Source organism: Pseudophryne corroboree, chromosome 4, assembly GCF_028390025.1.
Source record: "Pseudophryne corroboree isolate aPseCor3 chromosome 4, aPseCor3.hap2, whole genome shotgun sequence".
Taxonomy (NCBI): Eukaryota; Metazoa; Chordata; class Amphibia; order Anura; family Myobatrachidae; genus Pseudophryne; species Pseudophryne corroboree.
The window spans coordinates 539,369,839-539,396,032 of record NC_086447.1 but is presented as its reverse complement, the minus strand read 5'-3'; the positions used below and the strand labels follow the sequence as shown (position 1 = coordinate 539,396,032).

General features: G+C 46.3%; 1 protein-coding gene across 2 annotated transcripts in view; it reads right to left on the bottom strand.

Annotated features, from left to right (window-relative positions):
- The window catches only part of ARHGAP18 (Rho GTPase activating protein 18), a 235,451-nt gene that overhangs the window by 99,339 nt on the left and 109,918 nt on the right, over positions 1-26,194 (bottom strand). The window lies entirely within an intron of this gene.

The following is a 26,194-nucleotide window of genomic DNA, read 5'->3' as shown; positions in this document are numbered from 1 at the left end:
GTGCACATGGTTTTGCCCAACTGCTAACAAATTTGCTGCTACGATCAAGTCTGAATTACCCCCTGAGTTTGATTCGGGAGGATAATCTACTCTCCCAGGAGTGCTGGAGAGCTCAGCCAAATGTGTACATTTATTAGGCAAGTATGCTTTAATAACTTGCTTAAGTCAATAATGTTATAGTTTTGGACCCCTTAAAAAAACCAAAAGAAATTGGCTAACTATGAAGCTATAGTAGTAAAATGGTAGCACAGGCAAACAACAGTGTTAATTACTGCAAATTTCAACATGTGGAGCAAGCAGCCAGTTTATTAAATACAGGTCTGACGGAAGGTAACCGATATCTTCAGATTTATCATGCTTCACGATAATCTTAACAAACAGAGGAGTTCATGCCCAATCTAAAGAACTGCTTAGCTCTGAGTGCTTGATTCAAACAGAGGAGGATTCTGGCCATTCTGCAATGTTAGCAGGTGCATTGATCTGGCATGGTTTGTGTTTAGTCATTCACATAAAAGTAGAGATGAGTGGGTTCAGTTCCCTGAGAACCAGACCGCCCCCCCGAACATCACTACCCGAGTCCAGATCAGAGTCAGGCTCGGGTGTTCCCGCCTGACTCAGAAACCAGAACAAAGCAAAACGTCATCATCCCGCTGATGGATTCTCGCGGGGTTTAGATTCCATATAAGGAGCCGCGTGTCGCAGTCATTTTCACTCCGGCATTGGAGAGTATAGAGAGAGGACGTGTCTCCGTCCTCAGTGTCCTGCATCAGTTCAGTGGTAATGTCTTGTGCTGCATCAGTCCAGTCACAGTGGTGGTATCCTCTGCTGCCATATGTCCAGTGCTGCTGTATAAGTCCAGTCCAGTGGTGCTGTGTTGTGCTGCATCAGTACAGTGGTAGTGTCTTGTGCTGCATCAGTCCAGTCACAGTGATGGTGTCCTCTGCTGCCATATGTCCAGTGTTGCTGTATAAGTCCAGTCGATTGCAGTGGTGCTATGTTATCATGAATAAATCCAGTGGTGGGTGTCCCTGTGCTGCTGTATATGTCCAGTGATACTGCCGTATATGTCCAGCGATACTGCCGTATATGTCCAGTGGTACTGCCCTATCATTCCATTGGTACTGGCGTATAAATCCAGTCTAGTGAAACTGCCATAAAATTCCAGTGGTACTGCCGAATAATTCCAGCGGTACTGGCGCATAAAACCAGTCCAGTGATACTGCTGTATATGTCCAGTGGTACTGCCATATAAAACAAGGGATACTGCCGTATATGTCCAGTGGTCATGCCGTATAAATTCAGTGGTAGTGGCCAGTGGCGTGCGGTGAGGTCAGTGGCTGGTGAGGCACTGCAGCCACAATGTCCGCTGATTCCCACCGATGACCCCTACCATCGCCGAGCTGATGCCCGCTACTGCCGCAGAGCAGATGCCTGCTACTGCCACCGCCACTGATGCCCGCTATTGCTAATCATTTCCACCGCCACTAATGGCCTACAAAATCACCACCATCTAACTCCCACACTGCCATTTCACATCTCATTCCAATGCCACCAATGCCCACAGCTTGCCTGCTCATCAAACAGGCGGCTAATATGTTGTACATTTTTATAAAATAACAAACGAATATTAGTGTTTGAGACAGGGGAGGGAGTGGAAGTGAATGCTATTTTGTCCATTGCTGCAGTAATCCCCCTGCCATAAAGCCCTTCTCACCCCGCCAGGCAGACCTACCAAGAGAAGTCTGCAGCTGCCTTACAAGGTGCCTGTCAGCCGGGCAGACTATGGGGTCACCGTGGCTGCGGACATGCCCCCAGTGTCAGATAAAGGACCACATGGGCCTGGAGCTGAAATTTTTGAAAGACCTATTGTGTGCCGCCGCAGAGGGTGTGACCAGTGTTGTTGGGGTGTGGTCTGCACAGGGGTATACCCTGCACAGAGGTTATAATAATGTATTGTGAGAGCCTATAAAGGGAAAAAAAACTTTGTTTATGTCACTATAATTTGATAAAATAAATGAAAATGGCACTTAGTGATGATGTAAATCTGCTAAGGTCTGTCCTTTCCCTGACATGCATGTGTAAAAGGAGACGGGACATATCTAGCCTAGGAGGAGGACCTGGCGGCCCGACGGAAATGGAGTAAGTATGGGAGAGGGCTGGGGTAGGAAAGAGGCAATACCTGACTGGACGGGGCAGGAGTGGTGGCATAACGGAAGCAGCAGATAGAGGGGTTGGGGTGGATCTGGGGGCATACTGAGATGACCTGACGTATGCTAATGTATCTAATGTGTGTGTAGAGATAGGCAGTACATTTCTATATACTTCACACACATACGTATATAAATATATACATACTGTGTGTGTGTATATATATTATCCATATATTCTAAATACGCTTTTAACACCATTGGTCACCAGAACCCCTATTTCCCCACATTGTACTTTTTTTTTAAACAGCATCTTACCAAAGCTGAACCTTTAGTTGACGGCTGAAGCCCCATAGCATGCCATATAAGGGAATGTTATATTGTCAATACCAGACTGTTATTTGGTTTTTTCACCCCCACACGTGGCGCTATACTTTTGTTACACACACACACACACACACACACACACACACACACACACACACACACACACACACACACACACACATATATATATCTCAAAAGAGGGGTGACCTCACTGGATTTTGTTAAGGTTCCCAAAGTTTTATTCAGCAAAAAGTCACAGTGGTGCAGGAGGCAGGTATAGCTAACCCTAACCCTCCCCCTCCCCGCAGCCTAAACCTAACCCTCCCCTCCACGCAGTCTAACCCTAACCCTCACCTCCCCGCAACCTAAACCTCCCCACAGCCTATCCCTAACCCCCCTCCCCGCAGCCTAACCCTAACCCTCCCCTCCCACAGCCTAACCCTAACCCTCACCTCCCCGCAACCTAAACCTCCCCACAGCCTAACCCTAACCCCCCTCCCCGCAGCCTAACCCTAACCCTCCCCTCCCACAGCCTAACCCTAACCCTCACCTCCCCGCAACCTAAACCTCCCCACAGCCTAACCCTAACCCCCCTCCACGCAGCCTAACCCTAACCCCCCTCCCCGCAGCCGAAACCTAACCCTCCCCTCCCTGCAGTCTAACCCTAACCCCCCCTCCCCGCAGCCTAAGCCTAACCCCCCCTCCCCGCAGCCTAACCCTAACCCCCCCTCTCGCAGCCTAACCCTATCCTTCACCCTCCCTGCAGCCTAACCCTGCCCTCCCCTCAGCCTAACCCTAACCCCTCCCCTGTCTGCCAGGATCCCGAACGCCGGGATCCCAACTACATCCCATTTTAGGACCTTTAGTACCATGACATTTTGCTAAATAAAACTTTTAAAACCTTTTAAAAAATCTGGTGAGTGCACCCCTCTTTTGCATTATGTTGGATACTGGACTTATGTCCATATCTCTTATGTGATGCACCCCAGTGTTTTAAACTTTTAAACAAGCGAGGCTGAGGACACCATGATAAGCAGCCAGCAAGACACAGACACCTAAAGATCAGTTACTCGACCCAGAGATGATCTTGGGCTTGACTGGTTATGGGCGCTGTGGTGGGTGGCACCTACATGATGTAGAAGGCGCTGGCCCGAAACACTGTGTGGTGCAGGGAGGGCCAATTAATGCGTCCGGGCCATAATTATGACTTTTTTTTGGCACCATACCAAAATTTTAAAGGTGCCCCCAATGCCTCTAGAGAGACGCCTTGCTCCGCAGCATTGCACTGGAGGTCTTTATAATACTGCCTACTTGGTAGACATAGGTGTATCTATATTGAGTGCATGGTGTGCAATGCACAGGAGCCCCTGGGTCCTGTGCATTGCATGCATTTGCCACAGCGATGGGAATGCAGAGGACTGAGAACAGGGAGGGTAATAATGGGCAGGAGATGGGAGGGAGGACAGTAGGGGAGCAGTGGTTGAGGTGACCTGGCAGGTGATCCATTTATTTACTTTAGAGAGAGAGAGAGAGCGTGTTAAAACAGTAGAGAAAAGTAGTAATGCAGACAATTCTGTATTAAAATGACAATATATGTACTCACATTTACATAGAAAACAGTATCTTTTAACTCCTTCCCATGCTGAGGCTGTCTGTCATAACACTAAGGGGTCTATTTACTAAGCCTTAGATGGAGATAAAATGCACGGAGATAAAGTACCAGACAATCGCCTCCTAACTGTCATTTTTCAAACCTAGCCTGTGACATGGTAGTTAGGAGCTGATTGGCTGGTACTTTATCTCTTTCCACTTTATCTCCATTCAAGGCTTAGTAAACAGAGCCCTTAGTCTCTTCCTCCATTTTCCTGCTGGACCAGTGTGAGTGAGGACTAGGGGGAGGAGAGAGAGAGAGAGAGAGAGAGAGAGAGAGAGAGAGAGAGAGAGAGAGAGAGAGAGAGAGAGAGAGAGAGAGAGACAGAGAGAGAGAGAGAGAGAGAGAGGGAATGTTGAAGGGGGGGGGGGGGGTGCCGCGAGGGGGGCGGGGTATTTGGAGCTCTGAGGGGAGGGAGAAGATGAAGGGAAGCTGAGGAGAAAGGAGGAAGCTGATGGGAGAGGGGAGGGACATACTGTACTAAGCAGGAGGGGTGAGCAGATGGCTAACAGAACGAGATTGGTCAGCAGGGAGGGAAGGAGGACCCACAGGAACTAACCAGTGTATCCTCTGCTTGCGTTGACGCTGGACAAGCTGTGTGTGCAGGGGGAAGTGAGCCCCGGAGCAGCTTCATGCCCCTGTGTCTTTCAGTGTTCCACAGTGAGTGGAACAGTATGTCTGAGGTTTGCCCACTCAGGGGGAGGTGGGGGGGCATCTGAAGGACAGCAGCTGGAAAGGCTCCCAGTGCCTGTAGTGATCCCCCTGCATAGCGGACACACGCACAAGCTGATGACTTAGGGTGCGGGGACATTGGGGAGTGGGACCCATAGAAATGTAGGAAACGTTTGGAAACAACACCGACAGTGCCGGCCGCAACCTGACCCAGACAGCTGCAGGGATCATCGGCCGAGACACGGGAGAAGCGGGGATGGGGGAACAGGAGCACAGAGATCTGTGCACCTGTCAGACACAGAGTCCAGAGTGGGTTGTGGTAATGGTAGGGCCGCCCCCGCTCACTGTCCAATCACATCTGTTTCTGTGACAGGGGCGTGCTTTCATATGAGCTGACAGCACGCCCCTGTCACAGAGGCACTGCTCTTAGGTGCCGCTTACAGGGTTTTTTGTAATGGGTTTTTGATGCCCGATGCTTGGTCCCGCCCCCCGCTTCCAGCCCATTCACTGTGAGATCGGGAGGCACCAAGAGGGGTGCCTCCAACACCCATTAGACACTGTTTTATACATCGTTAAAAAATATGAAAATAATATAAATGCTAAAGGATTCATTATTAAAATGATACTAAGAAGATATTCTGTGTCATAACTATCTTCTTAGTATTATTTTAATCATTAAGACAGGGGAGGCACTGCCTCCCCTGACTGCACGTCCCTGGTAGTGGCGTATAAATCCAGTCCAGTTGTACTGCCGTATAAGTCCAGTGGTATTGCAGTATAATTCCAGTGATACTGCCGTATAATTCCAGTGATATTGCCATATAATTCCAGTGGTACTGGTGTTTAAGTCCAGTGATACTGCCGTATAAATCCAGTCCAATGGTACTGTCGTATAAGTCCAGTGGTACTGCCGTATAATTACAGTGATACTGCCGTATAAGTCCAGTGGTACTGGCGTATAAGTCCAGTGGTACTGGCGTATAAGTCCAGTGGTACTGGCGTATAAGTCCAGTGGTACTGGCGTATAAGTCCAGTGGTACTGGCGTATAAGTCCAGTGGTACTGCCGTATAAGTCCAGTGGTACTGCCGTATAAGTCCAGTGGTACTGCCGTATAAGTCCAGTGGTACTGCCGTATAAGTCCAGTGGTATTGCCGTATAAGTCCAGTCCAGTGGTACTGCCGTATAATTCCAGTGGTACTGCCGTATAAGTCCAGTCCAGTGGTGCTGTCATATAAGTCCAGTGGTGCTGTCCTGTGCTGTATAATATTTACTCCAAATAAAAGGGGTTATTAATATTTAATCCAAATAATTTTTACAGGGTTTGCCGTGTGCAGTGTAGAGGTATGCTCTTCTGTACCGCATATTGCTATATAACTCCAGAAAAATAATGGAGAACAAAAATTTGGAGGATAAAATAGGAAAGATCAAGAACCACTTCCTCCTAGTGCTGAAGCTGCTGCCACTAGTCATGACATAGACGATGAAAGGCCATCAACGTAGTCTGCCAAGGCCGATGCCCAATGTGATAGTAGAGGGCATGTAAAATCCAAAAAGCCAAAGTTCAGTAAAAAGACCCCAAAAAAATTATTGAAATGGTCTGAGGAGACGCGTAAACTTGCCAATATGCCATTTACGACACAGAGTGGCTAGGGCATAGGCCCTGGCCTATGTTCATGACTAGTGGTTCAGCTTCACATGATGATGGAAGCCCTCATCCTCCCGCTAGAAAAATTATAAAAAAGAGTTAAGCTCGCAAAAGCACAGCAAAGAACTGTGCATTCTAAGATGGACTCTCCTTGGGGATTTTTGATTCCAAGTGTGTTGGCGGTTGCGATGCTTGACCTTCCCAACACTGGACGGGAAGAGGTGGCGCCTTCCACCATTTGTATGCCCTCGGCAAGTGCTGGATGTAGCACCCACAGTCCAGTTTCTGATATTCAAATTGAAGATGTCACTGTTGAAGTACACCAGGATGAGAATATGGGTGTTGCTGGCGCTGAGGAAGTTGACTATAAGGATTCTGATGAAGTAGTTTGTTTAAATCAGGCACCGGGGGAGACACCTGTTGTCCATGGGATGAATAAGCCCATTGTGATGCCAGGGCAAAATACCAAAAAAGCCACCTCTTCGGTGTGGAATTATTTCTCTACAAATCCAGACAACAGGTGTCAAGCCATGTGTCACCTCTGTCAATCTGTAATAAGTAGGGGTAAGGATGTTAACCACCTAGGAACATCCTCCCTTATACATCACCTGCTGTGCATTGATCAGAAGTCAGTGTCAAGTTGTGAAACTTTGGGTAAGAGCGTAAGCAGTCCATTGACACCTAAATCCCTTCTTCCTCTTGTACCCAAGCACCTGCAAGCCACACCACCAACTCCCTCAACGTCAACTTCCTCCTCAGTCAGGAACGTCAGTAGCCCTGCAGGCCATGTCACTGGCAAGACTGAGGAGTCCTCTCCTAACCGGGATTCCTCCAGAGGATCCTTGAGTGGTACGCCTACTGCTGCTGTTGCTGCCACTGCTGTTGTTGCTGCTGGGAGTCGATCGTCATCCCAGAGGGGAAGTCGGAAGACCACTTGTACTACTTCAACTAAGCAATTGACTGTCCAACAGTCCTTTGCGAGGAAGATGAAATAAGACAGCAGTCATCCTGTTGCAAAGCAGATAACTGAGGCCTTGACAGCTGTGTTGGTGTTAGACGTGCGTCCGGTATCCACCATTAGTTCAGTGGTACTTAGAGAATTGATGGAGGTAGTGTCCCCCCCAGTACCAAATTCCATCTAGGTTCCACTTCACTAGGCAGGCGATAATATCGAGAATGTACAGAGATGTCAGAAAAAGTGTCCTCTGTGTCCTAAAAAAATGCAGTTGTACCCATTGTCCACTTAACCATGGACATGTGGACAAGTGGAACAGGGCAGACTCAGGACTATATGACTGTGACAGCCCACTGGGTAGATGTATTGCCTCCCGCAGCAACAACTGCAGCAGCACCAGTCGCAGCATCTCGCAAACGCCAACTCGTTCCTAGGCAGGCTACGCTATGTATCACCGCTTTACATAAGAGGCACACCGCTGACAACCTCTTACGGAAACTGAGGGACATCATCACACAATTGCTAACCCCAATAAGACTCTCATGGGGATTTGTGATATCGGCCAACACCACCAATATTGTGCGTGCATTACATCTGGGCAAATTCCAGCATGTCCCATGTTTTGCACATACAATTTATTTTATGGTGCAGAATTTTTTTTTAAATGACAGGAGCATGCAGGAGATGCTGTCGGTGGCCCGAAAAATTGCGGCCCACTTTCGACATTCAGCCACCACGTGCCGAAGACTGGAGTGCCAGCAAACACTCTTGAACCTGCCCTGCCATCACCTGAAATAAGAGTTGGTAACGAGGTGGAATTCAACACTCTATATGCTTCAGAGGATGGAGGAGCAGCAAAAGGCCATTAAAGCCTATACATCCACTTACGATATAGGCATAGGAGGGGGAATGCACCTGACTCAAGCACAGTGGAGAATGATTTCCATCTTGTGCAAGGTTCTCCAACCCTTCGAACTTGCCACACGTGAAGTCAGTTCAGACACTGCCAGCTTTAGTCAGGTCATTCCCCTCATCAGGCTTTTGCAAAAGCAGCTGGAGAAATTGTATATTTGTGGTAACAGAGTCCCCTAATCTGTATATGAAATGCGACGATGCAGCAGCAGAGGATTTTTTCCAAGCCAAGCTCTGTTTTGCTTCATATACATAACAAATTCATCAGCACAGTCTCCTGGAGCATCCTAAATCTCATCACATGACACCAAACCACTGGCGTATCTATAATGGGTGCAGTGTGTGCGGTGCACACGGGCCCCTGGGTCCAGAGGGGGCCCACACTGCACCCATTTCTTCTATACTTACCTTTCCGGCGTCCATCGGTGACTATGTGTGGGCCCCCTCCTCTCCAGTAGCAGTCACCGCCGCTGCTAGTGCACGGAGCGCTAGAGACTCTGGCACAGTGCCAGAGTCTACAGCGCATGCGCAGGACTCCAAAAAATGGTGCGGCGGCCATTTTTCGAAGTACTGCGCATGTGCTGTAGACTCTGGCACTGTGCCAGAGTCTCAGCGCTGAGAGAGCTAACAGCGGCAGTGACGGCTACAGGAGTGGAGGGGACCCACACACGTAGTCTGCACACGGGTCCCCTCCTTTCTAGAAACACCGCTGCACCCAACGCTAGCAGAGTTCTATGGAACCTGGCAGCTCTTTCGCGCTGCATGACGTATTGACGCTCGATGTACAATGTCGCATCTGTATATTAAGTACTTGGAAAACAAATGAAAGCATACTGAATATACGTTTGTTTCATGCAAAAATAATTCTGGAGTCTTACAAGGTATATAGAGGTGTCCACATACATCTAGCTTCCCGGCACATTAAACAGCCTTTCTAGTCAGCCCATGCCATGGCATGACTCAGTAGCGCTGAGCACCTTTTCATGCAACTTTTTCCATTAAAATGTGTATTATTTGCAAAACTATGCGATTGGGACGCACAAGCATCTTTTGTGGATTAAAATGATAAGCGGCATGCCTATATTCTGTGTGTGACTGCGACTGTATATGCGTATGAAATGCAACGTTTTCCTATAAAGCACTGAAATGTAGCATTTTGTATGCAGATACACCCGCTGTATCAGACAGAATACAGGCATGCCGCATATCATTTTACTCAGAGTCTACTGATCTATCCTATTCATATAGCGATGCAAATAAGATTTTTGACAAAAAATTATGCCCAATGCTAACAGAGTTGCACGGAACCTGTCAGCTCACTCATGCCACGCATCTGTACATATCTGTAAATGCTATTAAAAATTTTAGTACATAAACTGGAAAGTGCATGGAATCCAGTTTATTTTCAATTAGTTTTAAATATGTAGTTCGGATTGTGGCCTTCATTTGTGATACACATATGTAGTCGATTTCTGAAGTTTCGCATCACTCGACAGGTCATTTCCAGCGTTATCGCTGCAATTTCTAGACCAAGCTCACTTACATTTGTCTGGCTATGTTAACAAGCAGAATTTCCATTACTCTACACACCCAATGGGATCATCTGAGAGCTAAGGTCTACAAACATCAACTAAGAACCAGTAATGCGCCAAGAAATGACTATATCATATCCACAACCAATTTAAAATAAACTGTATTACAAGTACTTTTACATTATGTACTAAAACTTTGAATAACATTTACCATGCCTTTCTTTAAAAACTTTAAAATCTAGTTCTTTTTGCCTCACCCTGTATATACTTTGGCTGAACTCTCCAGTGACCCAAAACAAATACGGCATCCTTTTCATTATTCCTAGGTAAAAAGCATGCATCTTATATGTAGCTGTAAGTGAGAAATAAACAGCAAAATAGTACTGCTACTTTAAAAAAGGAGATTTTATTAATAAAACTGCATAAATGCACCATAAATGCATAATTTAATACAGCTAAAATGATTCAGTCAGAGGCATAGCGTGGAGACATGACACCCAGAGCAGGGTCATGTCACGGTGCCCCCACCCCACATACATACCTACATACATACATACATACGTAGATTCACACACATTTAGGCACAGACATACATAAACACTAGTGATGAGCGGGTTCGGATCCTCGGGATCCGAACCCGCCCGAACTTCACCTTTTTTTTCACGGGTCCGAGTAACTCGGATCCTCCCGCCTTGCTTGGTTAACCCGAGCGCGCCCGAACGTCATCATCCCGCGGTCGGATTCTCGCGAGATTCGTATTCTGATTAAGGAGCCGCGCGTCGCCGCCATTTTTCACTCGTGCATTGGAGATGATCGTGAGAGGACGTGGCTGGCGTCCTCTCAGTTTCTATGTTCAGTGTGCTGCAAATATCTGTGCTCAGTGTGCTGCAAATATCTGTGCTCAGTGTGCTGCAAGTGCAAATATCTACGTTCTCTGCCTGAAAAACGCTCCATATCTGTGCTCAGTGTGCTGCAAATATCTGTGCTCAATGTGCTAATTGCTTTATTGTGGGAACTGGGGACCAGCAGTATTATATAGTAGGAGGACAGTGCAGAGTTTTGCTGACCAGTGACCACCAATATTATACGTTCTCTGCCTGAAAAAATGCTCCATATCTGTGCTGCATTGTAGTATATTGTAGGAGGACAGTGCAGAATTTTGCTGACCACCGGTATAACTATATATATATATATATAGCAGTACAGTACAGTAGTCCACTGCTCTACCTACCTCTGTGTCGTCAAGTATACTATCCATCCATACCTTTGGTGCATTTCAGTTTTGCACAGTTTGCTGACCATCAGTATATAATATATAGCAGTACGGTACAGAAGGCCACTGCTCTACCTACCTCTGTGTCGTCAAGTATACTACCCATCCATACCTGTGGTGCATTTCAGTTTTGCACATTTTGCGGACCACCAGTATATAATATATAGCAGTACGGTACCGAAGGCCACTGCTCTACCTACCTCTGTGTCATCAAGTATACTATCCATCCATACTTGTGGTGCATTTCAGTTTTGCACAGTTTGCTGACCACCAGTATATAATATATAGCAGTACGGTACAGCAGGCCACTGCTCTACCTACCTCTGTGTCGTCAAGTATACTATCCAGAAAATGTGGAGAAGATGATGTTCATCAAAATGAATAATAATCAATTCCTCCGTGGAGACATTCACCAGCAATTGCCTCCTGAAAGTACACAGGGACCTGAGATGGTGGATTCCAGTGGGGACGAATTAATAATCTGTGAGGAGGGGGATGTACACAGTGAAAGGGGTGAGGAATCGGAGGAAGAGGAGGAGGTGGACATCTTGCCTCTGTAGAGCTAGTTTGTGCAAGGAGAGATTGATTGATTATTTTTTTGGTGGGGGCCCAAACCAACCAGTCATTTCAGTCACAGTCGTGTGGCAGACCCTGTCGCTGAAATGATGGGTTTGTTAAAGTGTGCATGTCCTGTTTATACAACATAAGGGTGGGTGGGAGGGCCTAAGGACAATTCCATCTTGCACCTTTTTTTTCTTTCATTTTTCTTTGCATCATGTGCTGTTTGGGGACTATTTTTGGAAGTGCCATCCTGTCTGACACTGCAGTGCCACTCCTAGATGGGCCAGGTGTTTGTGTCGGCCACTTGTGTCACTTAGCTTAGTCACACAGCTACCTCATTGCGCCTCTTTTTTTCTTTGCATCATGTGCTGTTTGGGGACTATTTTTAAATCTGACATCCTGTCTGACACTGCAGTGCCACTCCTAGATGGGCCAGGTGTTTGTGTCGGCCACTTGGGTCGCTTAGCTTAGTCATCCAGCAACCTCGGTGCAAATTTTAGGACTAAAAATAATATTGTGAGGTGTGAGGTGTTCAGAATAGACTGAAAATGAGTGGAAATTATGGTTATTGAGGTTAATAATACTATGGGATCAAAATGAACCCCAAATTCTATGATTTAAGCTGTTTTTGAGGGTTTTTTGTAAAAAAAACCACCCGAATCCAAAACACACCCGAATCCGACAAAAAATTTTCAAGGAGGTTTTGCCAAAACGCGTCCGAATCCAAAACACGGCCGCGGAACCGAATCCAAAACCCGAAAAATTTCCGGTGCACATCACTAATAAACACACACATATACACAGATATATACACACACATATATACACAGACATACATAAACACACACATATGCACAAATATACACACAGACATACATAAACACAGACATGCATAGACACTGAACCAGCGGCGGATTGGCACGCCGGGACGCCGGACCAGATTCTGTTTGGCTAGTCCATACGTCCCCTCCATGGCTGCCGTCATCCCCCATGCTGGCCGGCTGCCGTGATCGGAGCTTAGCTCCGCTGGCGGCAGCCAGGCCCGGCACTACCCGCACACCAAGGGCCGCGGACGGGTGGATGACTGTCTGCTGCGGCTCAGGAGAGAGGGCGGCGGGTGGGAGAGTTAGCTGCTAAATCCCGCCGATTTGATTAGTGATTGCTCTCAGAGCTCCGCCCTTCACCTGCAGCTTTCTGTGCTCCCAGAGGAGGGTTGGGGGGGAGGGACCGACCTGGGCGATTTTGACAGTACTATAACAGTGAACCAGGGGCAGCCGTGGTGCTAGCGGAGCCCGCCTTCCAGCAATTGGAATCGCCCCGTTCGGAGGATACGAGACCCCAAGGACGATTTGGCTCTGGACCCAGCAGCTGAATGTAGGTAAAGAGCAGCAGATGGCAGTGGGGCGATAATGGCAGTAGTGCGGGCGCTGTGGTTTAATCCTGCTATCCCTCCTGTGTGGGGTCACACCTCTCTGTAGTTACAGTGAGTCTACTGTCTGGCTGTCAGCTTCTACAGTATGTGTCCCAGACTGTAGGAAAGGTCCCTCCCTCACTCCTCTAGTCCCAGTCTCACACTCCATGCATGCTGCCTCAAATCTCCCTGCTCACTCTGCCCCTCCCTGCCTCCCTCTCTCCTCCTCATCCCCCAGTCATTCCTGACTGCTGGCTGCTTAACCCCCCCACTTCCCGACCACCTATAACCCATCTACAGATTGCTCTGTGGCTTGTCTGAGCATGGCATGGTTACGGTCCTCTCCACATCATGTTGTAGCAAATGTACATGATAATATGTCAGGCACCCTGCTGCTACATCAATACTTCTGCGTCAAACCAACACACTGGAGCCAGCAACAGTGATTCAAGCACTTTATAAAGGTCAGGAATGAAGTGAGTGTATCCAGTTCCATTCACAGTACAATTGTCAGTCACAGACAGTGGTACAGTACTTCATATTATATAACTAACTATACTGTATACAGGATGGTGCCACTATGTGCTGTGTGGTGACAAATGTTTAATGGTTGGTGACATTGGTAAAGGCAGCAGCATTGGGCATCAGTGCTGCCCGCCGGGGGATGCTTGTGCTGCCATGCTCATGTGTATGATATGGGCACGCTGCTGCAGGAGACTCCAGCATGAGAGTGACACACGCAGGCTGACAGGCTACATACATGGTAACAGGGATGTGATGCTGATGATGATGATGATGATACGAGCAGGGCAATGTGATAAAGCATCAGTGGCATGTCGTGCTGTAGGAGCAGAGACAGGGGGATGGAGGATTAGAATCTGGATTTGGTTGAAGCCTCAGGATTTTCAAGTGAGATTTGAGTTCAGTGAAATCATGAATTGGCACGATTATGTGGCCACGCCCCTTCCCCACTAAGCCACGCCTGTAAAATTTTCTGTCCCTGCGCTTTGTAAGGCCTTTTGAGCAGTAATTCCACCCACTTGACAAACTCCATCCCCTCAACAGACACCACCCCTATTAGGGCTGCTTCCATAAATTTCCCGGGCTGGTAGTCGGTCCCAATCCGCCCCTGCATGGAACATGCAGGCAGTGTGGTGGCCACCCCTTCCCTTTCTTCTGGTCATCTCCTCCTACCCGAGTCCCGGCTCCTGTTGCTCTGTTACAGAGACGGGTTGGCGCCTTCTGTCCCTAGCGGCGCCTGGAGCTCAAGCTCCACACAATCCACCCTCGCTATACCCCTGGCTGCAGTTAACATGGATTAAAAACATACAACATATATCGCAAGGCACTGGCGTTTCTAAGGAAGATCTGACTCTTATAAGAACAATCAGAATATGGTTTGCAAATAGAGTCTATTATCTATTCATAGCAATATGGCTTGAAGCTACCACCATAAGGAAGTATGAAAAATGTTCTTCCTTCCTTCTAAAACAAAAAAAACCACACTGACCATAATGTAGAGTTCTTCTTGTTAAATCTTAACAACTAAAGAGGAAGTAATGCTGCAAGTAGATGGTTACGGCATCTCCTGTCACAGTATATAGGCTGCAACTTATCACTTCATGGGACAAATGATTTGTGAACATAAATACTTTAATACTTATATTATATAAGTATATAATATTTAATATAACTCGATGGGGTGTAGTATGGTATGCCGGCGGCCGGGCTCCCGGCGACCAGCATACCTATGCTGGCATACCGACCGCCAGCATACCGACAGCGTGGCGAGCGCAAATAAGCCCCTTGCGGGCTCGCTGCGCTCGCCACGCTGCGGGCACGGTGTTCTCCCTCTAGGGGTGTCGTGGACCCCCAAGAGGGAGATAAAGTGTCAGTATGCCAGCTGTCAGGATTCCAGCGCCGGTATACTGTGCCCGGGATCCCGACAGCCGGCAAACTGAAGACCACCCAACTCGATGGACTACTGGTCTTTTTTCAACCTCACCAACTATGTTAATCAGAGGAGGATTTACCACACGTTAACCAAAGTAGCTGCTTAGGGCCCTGTTGGTCTCAGTGGGCCCTGCTGGTCCCAGGGGGCCCGCCGACAAGGCTGTATAAAGGACATTTCTGTCAGACCATGCATGAGCTTCACCGAAATCGTCCAAGAGCGGAGCTGACTGAATACTCCCAGCAGGCGGTCAGTAATTAGACAGCTGTTGGGTGCCGGCTCCAGCGCATGCCTGTGTCCCCACTCCTGCAGGGGTGGTCTTCAGTATGCCGACTGTCGTGATCCCGGCGCAAGGTATACCGGCGCAGGCATACAGACACACTTTCTCCCTTGTGGGGGTCCACGACCCCCCTGGAGGGAGAATAAAATAGCTCATTTGCGCTCGCTACGCTGTTGGTATGCCGGCGGTCAGGCTCCTGGTGCCGGTATGCTGGTCGCCGGGAGCCAGGCCGCCGGCATACCATACTACACCCGTCCTGCAGTACTGTGCATGTCACCAGTCATGACACACATGTGTATGACGTCAGATGCTTAGAGAGAAGAGCCAGGATGTGCACAGAAAAAAACATGAGTGCATCCAGTGTACTTTATTACAGTATTTTTGACATTTTATATAACATCCACCACCTACTTCAAATTCCAATCAGGCGTGAGTGGGGGATGATGGGGGGTTATGGGGAATAGACAGTGTTATTTTATGTACAGTGTCTAACATCTGTCTTCTACAATCATGGCTGGGGAGGAGGCACACACTGACTGGTGAATGATATATCATTATGCTATTATACTGTATTTTATGTACTACCCTGTATGGGAGATGCCTGCTACAATCAGTGGGGCACTGATATATAATCAATACAGTCACCCAGACTGAAAGGTGTAATAATGGGTATTATGATGAATGGAGGACCTACCAGGCTGCTACAATCAGTATGGGGGAGGGGAAGAGGCACTATAATGCAGTCAACACTAATGTAATTGGGTGTAATAAGTATTATAAGGTATGGGTGCCTGCATTATATATCAGAGCCTCCCCCCCCCCACCATGCACACACATACTGATTGTAGCACATTACCCATCCAATATTAGCAAGTCCCCCATCCCTTATAATATCCATTATTGCTCCCCTCAGTGACTGTATTGACCATATATCAGTGACTTTATATGAGGTCTGACAATTAAGTTAGCGAACTGGCTACCATGCAGTAGCGGATTTACTAGTAGGCATCAAAAGCAGCCACAAGGGCCCGGCAGGTCCCAGGGGGCTCGCCAGCAGATCATGGAGTCGGGAGGTAATTTCTAATTTCCATCGAAAATGTCTGAGTGCTGGTCTGGCTGAATACTCCCAGCAGGCTGTCAGTGACTCGATAGCTGCCAGGTGTGATTTAAGGGCAGCACGGATTGTGTAATGGTTAGCATTACTGCCTCACAGCACCCAGGTCATGGGTTTAATTCCCACCATGGCCCTAACTTGTATATTCTCCAACGTACTTGCATGAGTTTGCTCCGGGTACTCCAGTTTCCTCCCACAATCCAAAAAGATACTGATAGGTTAACTGGCTCCTAACAAAATTAACCTTAGCGTGAATGTGTACGTGTGGTAGGGAATATAGATTGTAAGCTCACTGAGGAAGGGATTGATGTGAATGGCCAAATGTTCTCTGTAAAGCACTGCAAAATATGTGTGTGCTATATAAATAACTGGTAATAAATAATAATCAACACACTAGTACAACTACCACCCGCCTGCTATAATCGGCTATGGGCCAATTGGGGAGTATACACTGACTGGGGGGCAACAGAACCTCTGCAATTTGCAGCACCCCTTACTTTAACTGGCTTTATTTTTTTGTAAACATTTTTATTAAAGCATCATATCACATCATATACATTAAATGTGGTATTTCAATTCTGAACAATGAATTGAAAAACCATCATATCAAAGCATCAAAAATAACAATACAAAGCTATGGAGTACTAATGCAGAAAAGATTTTTCAGGAGTTGAAGGTAGCATTGTTTACCCAACCAGTTCTGATGACACCTGACTTTAAAAGGAAATTTGCAGTGCAAACTGAAGCATCGGATGGAGGGATAGATACAGTCCTGTCCCAGAACAAAGAGGGGGTAGGACATCCTCTTATTTACTTAAGCAGAATGGGGGTAATTCCAAGTTGATCGCAGCAGGATTTTTGATAGCAATTGGGCAAAACCATGTGCACTGCAGGGGAGGCAGATACAGGTTGAGTATCCCTTATCCAAAACGCTTGGGACCAGAGGTATTTTGGATATCGGATTTTTCCGTATTTTGGAATAATTGCATACCATAATGAGATATCATGGCGATGGGACCTAAATCTATGCACAGAATGCATTTATGTTTCATATACACCTTATACACACAGCCTGAAGGTCATTTAATACAATATTTTTAATAACTTTGTGTATTAAACAAAGTTTGAGTACATTGAGCCACAGAAAACAAAGATTTCACTATCTCACTCTCACTCAAACAAGTCCGTATTTCGGAATATTCCGTATTTCGGAATATTTGGATATGGGATACTCAACCTGTATAACATGTGCAGAGAGAGTTAGATTTGGGTGGGGTGTGTTCAATCTGCAATCTAATTTGCAGTGTAAAAATAAAGCAGCCAGTATTTACCCTGCACAGAAATAAAATAACCCACCCAAATCTAACTCTTTCTACACATTTTATATCTGCCTCCCCTGCAGTGCACATGGTTTTGCCCAATTGCTATCAAAAATCCTGCTGCGATAAACTCAGAATTACCCCCAATGTTAGGAAAGGTAGAAAGCCCATTAAGAGACACTGGTTTTCTGACCGTGAGTACTGTGTATGTGCTTATGTCCGTGGTAGTGGCATTAGATCCTACCACTCTGAGAAGGGAATCTGTATTGTTTAGTTAGTGACCAGATGGGCTAGTATTTATTTATTTATTAGTATGTTTTGTGTTTTTGTACTGCACAATAAAACTAGCTACTATGGGCGGGATGTACTATCACTGATCGCGGGTTATCGCAATGATGCTAATCGCATATGTACTAACATATGCGATTACTATCGCAATGCGATGCCAGGGATGCCCTGCGATCAGTGATGGTCTCAAGGAGAGGGTTTGTGATGCGGGGGAGAAGGACTGCCAGCCATGGCATGCCGCAAGGAGAGCAGAGCTTCCTGCTGCTGGAGAAGCCGGTCACCGTGGGCTCGCAGGAGGTGGACTCCCTGGTGGCCCGCATCAGGGAAGCCCTGCAGCTCAGCGTCGACCACACCCCAACCTCCTACAGAATGGAGTACAGCGGCGCCCTGAGACCACCGACAGTCACCCATCATCTGCTCCTGTGTACGTGGCAGGACCACACCGTACCCGGTTTGCACCCCCCAAGACGCCAATCGCTACCACCACCAGTACCCGGGACCCCGGCACTTTGTAGCGGGAACAAGCAGCTGTGCAGCCGGGGCTGGGTGCGGGGCAACTGCAGGATGTATGGAGTGTACCGGCTCCCGGAGGATGGGGAGGCGGAAGAGGAGGACCCCCACCAGCTGCGGCAGGAGCTCAGAGGAGGCGGGGGATCCTGGAGCAGGATGCCAGGACACACTGGTGAGACAGGGGTCGGCGTGAGCTGACATGGAAACGCTGACTGCGTTAGCTGGCAACCAGGACGCGGCCGTCCACGTGCCTCTCCGGCTCCCCCACAGACCGCTGTGGACATAGATACATGGCAGGGGACCGACCTGTTAACGTAAGTGACGACCGGACCTGGTGCCCACACAGCGTGGTAGATCCAACCTATTTAGGTGAGTAAATGTTCATTATTCTGCTTGTCACTTATGCTGAAGCGTGAAAACGGTGCTGCAGCGGCACCCAAACGTTGCATTATGGCATGGTGATTGTCTACCACTAAAGAGCTTTATTTTCAACACTTGGAGTGCTGCAGTTTCTTATATATATATATATATATATATATATTATACAGTCGGCGGCACTCCGGTATAATGAAGCACAAAGGCAGGTTGAATGAAAAACAACGTTTCGAAGTTTTAATTACTTCGTCCTCAGGTTTATAACAGATACAACAAACACATACCTTATATCCCCTCCTCGTGTGCGGTGAGCCCCGGTGTGGACCCGGCGTTCAGACGCCCACTAATGACGTCATCCTGCCGTCCCACCCACCGGAGGCATCACCCTATAATCAACATCCCAAGTATAAACATCATAAAAATATCAAAAGTGCACAAGAAACATGCAAATTAAAAACAATTATAGATCGGGCACAGATACAGTACATGCAAATGTCAACAAAACATCAACACATTAATCGCTCCTAATGAGGTCTGTAACACGGCTCAACATCCCCTGCCCAGTAAGCTGACACAAAACATACTCACAGTATGCTATAAAAAGCAATGCAGCCCCAATGTCTCATTGAGACCCCTTGGTGCCAAAGTTTGCAATTCATGAATCCATTTAGACTCCTTCTGCAACAATTTTAAAGATCTATTGTCCCCTCTCACTTTGGATGGTACATGATCTATAATAATGTATTTTAGACAAGCAACACTATGTTTAGCGACTGCAAAGTGCCGTGCTACCGGCTGGTCACTAGTCCCACTCAGGATGGCTTTTCTGATGGCCAGTTTATGATTGGCCATCCGTTCCCTCAGTGTGCAGTCAGTTTTCCCAACATAGTGCAAGCCACAGGGGCAACTAATTAAATAGATGATGAACTTGGTAGTGCATGTGAGTCTGAACCTGATGGTATATTTTCTCCCACTGAAGGGGTGATGGAATATACTTCCTGTCAGCAGGGATCTGCAGGTCGTGCAATTTAAACACCTAAAGCAACCTTTGCGAAGGGCAAGAAAGGAATTCTGTTCACTTTGTATAGAGGCTAAATCAGTGACGTCAGTTTTAACCAGCCAGTCCCTAAGGTTTCTTCCCCTAGTATAAGTGGGCATAATAGAGGTCTCAGTCATGTTGAGATCACGATCTGACTGAATCATGGGCCAAAGGGATTTCGCCACCTTAGCAATAGCTCCACTCTTGGTGTTGAAATGATTTACCCAAGGTAACCGTGATCTAGTTGATTGTTTCACTTGTTGTGTAAGCAAAGATTGTCGATTAATACTAAGGGCTTTTTCTTTAGCCTGCAACAATCTATCAAGAGGGTATCCCCTCTGCCTAAACTTATCAATCATCTCATCAATCCTCGCAATAGCATTTTCTCTCTCGCTGCAAATCCTCACAGCTCGTAAGAACTGTGAGTATGGTAACCCATATTTAGATGGAAGGGGGTGAAAGCTGGAGAAGTGCAGCACAGTATTGCGATCTGTGCTTTTGTGGTATAGGTCAGTAGACAGGATACCATTCCTACATTGTACCAATACATCCAAAAAGTTGACACTGTCTCTACTCATATTGGAAGTAAATTTAATAGGATGGCTCGACTGATTGTGAGCATTAATAAAATTCTGTAATGCCTCCTCAGATTTAGACCAGATGACGAACACGTCATCTATGTATCTTAGATACATGATGATAGCTTCAGAAATATCACTCTTGTCAAAAAAGATTTCTTGCTCTGCAACAAACATGTATGAGTTGGCATACGATGGGGCCACAGGGGACCCCATCGCACACCCAGATGTCTGCAGGTAAAACCTGCCATCAAAAATAAAATAATTGTGAGTCAAGGTCATTTCTAACAAATCAATCACGAAATCTACATCTGGCCCAGTGTATAAAGGATTCCCCTCAATGAGCCTACGCACTGCCAGTAACCCTGCATCGTTGGGAATCACTGTATACAGACTTGAAATGTCTATACTGCACAAAATACTATCACCAGGAATATTCCCTAATTTTTGCAAGTGATTAATGAAAGAGGTCGTATCCAGCAAATATCTGTTTCTACAAACAATACAAGGTTGCAGTAACGTGTCAAGGTAAGTAGCCACTTTCTGAAAGAGCCCATTACGGGCCGCAATGATAGGGCGCCCAGGCGGATTCTCCAAAGACTTATGTATTTTAGGCAGTGAGTATAAGACCGGGACAACCGGATGATCAACAATTAATGCTTTCATTAGAGTGTTACTGATTATCCCCGTCTCTACAGCCAACTGTAACTTATCACACAAAATTTGAGCAAACCGACCTGTCGGATCGCCCTTCAATACCTTATATACTGTAACATCATCTAATTGACGATACAATTCGTCCTTGTAAGCACCCAAATCCTGTATCACGATGCCCCCACCTTTGTCGGCGGGGCGAATCGTGATATCAGTATAGGATGCCAGATCTCTAAGTGCTTCATATTCACTATTACTCAAATTGTTATAACACTTTGAATTCAATTCAGAGGAAATACCAACAGTTACAGTATGATTCAATAACCGTCCATAGGTCTTTATGGTAGCATTGTTATAGAGGTGGACAGGCTGCCTTGCAGGTAGTAGCTTGTTCATGGCTTAAGCACCCATATGATATAGTCTATTTTTCTTCTTTGTGTGCCTCATTGTTTGTCAGCTGGCCATGGCTGAATTGAATCTCGCATCAGGCACAGATGCAGTTGAGCATGTCAATTTAGCATTATTGACACAAGGAACTACTCTCACTTTCTCTGAAGCTGAGGCCGATGCAATTTTACGTGATAGAGGTCTCAAAGATGACACAGATATACAGTCTGCCGACATGTTATACAGAGATTGGCTTAAACTCAAACAGAAGGAGATTGACTATCTTTACCACGGTATCACCTTGAGCGATTATTATAAGGATAAACGTATACCTCGTGGGTTTAGAATTCGCAATGCCCCGACCATCGGGCGCTTTAATACTACTTTCTGCAAACGCTGGATAGCGATTCTAAACAAATGCAGCTTTGATCTCCTTCTGTTAGTAATTGAGGAATCCACACGTGAACTGACAATTGCAAGAGAGAAAATTGCCACCTTTGAACAGAAGTATAAGGAGGTGATTGTCAGTGACTCACGGTGCAATTGGATGGAGAAACTTGATAACCAAATTTCTGTATATCGGAAAGAGTTAATTCAATTCAAGAGACAGAAATTGGCTAAAGTTAATGCCGATTACGAACAAAATCGGGTATATCTGTGGGCATGTGGGACTCGGAATGACAGACAACGCTTCATTAGACAACGGAATTACAAACAACTTTGGCAATCTGACTCATCGGCAGATAAGAATACCAGTGATTCTGACATCCCTTCTGATGCCACAACGTCTACCACCAGGTCCCCTTTAGGGGTACGGACCAAGGATGCAGGCGCCGACAGAGGCGGTGGACGCGCCGAGGTGGTCAGTGGAAAAGGACGAGGACGAGGCAGAGTGGGACGTCCCCCGCTATATCGGAAGAGATAGTGTTCAACCTATCTACCCATAATCTTACCTCCACTGAATTACAGGTACTGAGAAAGGGACTTTCGTTTGTCCCCACGGTCAAATTTGACTCTTTCCAGTGGGAAGTGGAGAGATATAAACTTAACCGGCAATTAAAGCTACATGAGCATTTTAGGGGTAGCAAGAGCTTGACACCAGTTGATGTGGAGGAGGTGATACCCCCTAAGTTATTAAAATTACAAAATCGCAGTAAATTTGATCCTGTCTCGAACAATGCTACCATAAAGACCTATGGACGGTTATTGAATCATACTGTAACTGTTGGTATTTCCTCTGAATTGAATTCAAAGTGTTATAACAATTTGAGTAATAGTGAATATGAAGCACTTAGAGATCTGGCATCCTATACTGATATCACGATTCGCCCCGCCGACAAAGGTGGGGGCATCGTGATACAGGATTTGGGTGCTTACAAGGACGAATTGTATCGTCAATTAGATGATGTTACAGTATATAAGGTATTGAAGGGCGATCCGACAGGTCGGTTTGCTCAAATTTTGTGTGATAAGTTACAGTTGGCTGTAGAGACGGGGATAATCAGTAACACTCTAATGAAAGCATTAATTGTTGATCATCCGGTTGTCCCGGTCTTATACTCACTGCCTAAAATACATAAGTCTTTGGAGAATCCGCCTGGGCGCCCTATCATTGCGGCCCGTAATGGGCTCTTTCAGAAAGTGGCTACTTACCTTGACACGTTACTGCAACCTTGTATTGTTTGTAGAAACAGATATTTGCTGGATACGACCTCTTTCATTAATCACTTGCAAAAATTAGGGAATATTCCTGGTGATAGTATTTTGTGCAGTATAGACATTTCAAGTCTGTATACAGTGATTCCCAACGATGCAGGGTTACTGGCAGTGCGTAGGCTCATTGAGGGGAATCCTTTATACACTGGGCCAGATGTAGATTTCGTGATTGATTTGTTAGAAATGACCTTGACTCACAATTATTTTATTTTTGATGGCAGGTTTTACCTGCAGACATCTGGGTGTGCGATGGGGTCCCCTGTGGCCCCATCGTATGCCAACTCATACATGTTTGTTGCAGAGCAAGAAATCTTTTTTGACAAGAGTGATATTTCTGAAGCTATCATCATGTATCTAAGATACATAGATGACGTGTTCGTCATCTGGTCTAAATCTGAGGAGGCATTACAGAATTTTATTAATGCTCACAATCAGTCGAGCCATCCTATTAAATTTACTTCCAATATGAGTAGAGACAGTGTCAACTTTTTGGATGTATTGGTACAATGTAGGAATGGTATCCTGTCTACTGACCTATACCACAAAAGCACAGATCGCAATACTGTGCTGCACTTCTCCAGCTTTCACCCCCTTCCATCTAAATATGGGTTACCATACTCACAGTTCTTACGAGCTGTGAGGATTTGCAGCGAGAGAGAAATGCTATTGCGAGGATTGATGAGATGATTGATAAGTTTAGGCAGAGGGGATACCCTCTTGATAGATTGTTGCAGGCTAAAGAAAAAGCCCTTAGTATTAATCGACAATCTTTGCTTACACAACAAGTGAAACAATCAACTAGATCACGGTTACCTTGGGTAAATCATTTCAACACCAAGAGTGGAGCTATTGCTAAGGTGGCGAAATCCCTTTGGCCCATGATTCAGTCAGATCGTGATCTCAACATGACTGAGACCTCTATTATGCCCACTTATACTAGGGGAAGAAACCTTAGGGACTGGCTGGTTAAAACTGACGTCACTGATTTAGCCTCTATACAAAGTGAACAGAATTCCTTTCTTGCCCTTCGCAAAAGGTTGCTTTAGGTGTTTAAATTGCGCGACCTGCAGATCCCTGCTGACAGGAAGTATATTCTATCACCCCTTCAGTGGGAGAAAATATACCATCAGGTTCAGACTCACATGCACTACCAAGTTCATCATCTATTTAATTAGTTGCCCCTGTGGCTTGCACTATGTTGGGAAAACTGACTGCACACTGAGGGAACGGATGGCCAATCATAAACTGGCCATCAGAAAAGCCATCCTGAGTGGGACTAGTGACCAGCCGGTAGCACGGCACTTTGCAGTCGCTAAACATAGTGTTGCTTGTCTAAAATACATTATTATAGATCATGTACCATCCAAAGTGAGAGGGGGCAATAGATCTTTAAAATTGTTGCAGAAGGAGTCTAAATGGATTCATGAATTGCAAACTTTGGCACCAAGGGGTCTCAATGAGACATTGGGGCTGCATTGCTTTTTATAGCATACTGTGAGTATGTTTTGTGTCAGCTTACTGGGCAGGGGATGTTGAGCCGTGTTACAGACCTCATTAGGAGCGATTAATGTGTTGATGTTTTGTTGACATTTGCATGTACTGTATCTGTGCCCGATCTATAATTGTTTTTAATTTGCATGTTTCTTGTGCACTTTTGATTGATATTTTTATGATGTTTATACTTGGGATGTTGATTATAGGGTGATGCCTCCGGTGGGTGGGACGGCAGGATGACGTCATTAGTGGGCGTCTGAACGCCGGGTCCACGCCGGGGCTCACCGCACACGAGGAGGGGATATAAGGTATGTGTTTGTTGTATCTGTTATAAACCTGAGGATGAAGTAATTAAAACTTCGAAACATTGTTTTTCATTCAACCTGCCTTTGTGCTTCATTGTACCGGAGTGCCGCCGACTGTATACTATACATGACCCGCTGCCATACGGGTGTAGGAGGGCACCGGACCGTTATGCTCTGAGACTGGGAGTGCTGCCGAAGGATTGTTTATATATATATATATATATATATATATATATATATATATATATACACACACATACACACATATATATATACTGTCGGGATCCTGGCACCCAGAATACCGGCGCTGGGATACAGACAACTATTCTCCCTCTTGGGGTGTCCACGACACCCCTGGAGGGAGAATAAATAGCATTGCGCCATCGTGCCCACAGCATGGTGAGCGCAGTGAGCCCGCAAGGGGCTTTACTGCGCCCGCCCCGCTGCCGGCATTCCGGCGGTCGGGATCCCAGAGCCGGTATAGCGTGGTACACATGTAGTACAAAATATTGGGTGTATGTCCTTGTATGTATTTAAGCACATTTTGCACTATTGCACTTTCATCCCTGACGACGGGCTGTGTCCCGAAACATGTGTTGGATGCACATTTGGCAATAAACCTTACTGCAAGTATAACAGTCTCCTGAGTGCCGCCGTGATTCCTGTCTATTTGCAGTCATGCTGACTGAGGGAGGGCACCGGAGCAGGTAATGGACTGATGCTTTTGGAGTGCCGGCTGTAACTGTTTGCTGTGGTGGGACAAGTGACACCGTAGAAGTGAGACTTTTCCCTAGCAAGGCACCCGTACTATCTTATTATACAATCCGGGGGATCTGCACCTTACAGCACGGACAAATTGGGACATTAATGATTAAGAATTCTTATCTGTCCACCATGACAGAGGATCAGGATTCTGGTTTTGCTTTTGCACAGCTTCATACAAGTGAATGTTTCAGTTTTTCTGATGTGGAGGCTGAACATATATTAAAAGCCTGTAAAGTTCAGGACGTATTGGATAAACCAGAAAATGCGGATTTATTTAAAGATTGGTATTATTTTAAAAAAACGTGAGTTGGACTATTTTTATCATGCTGCTA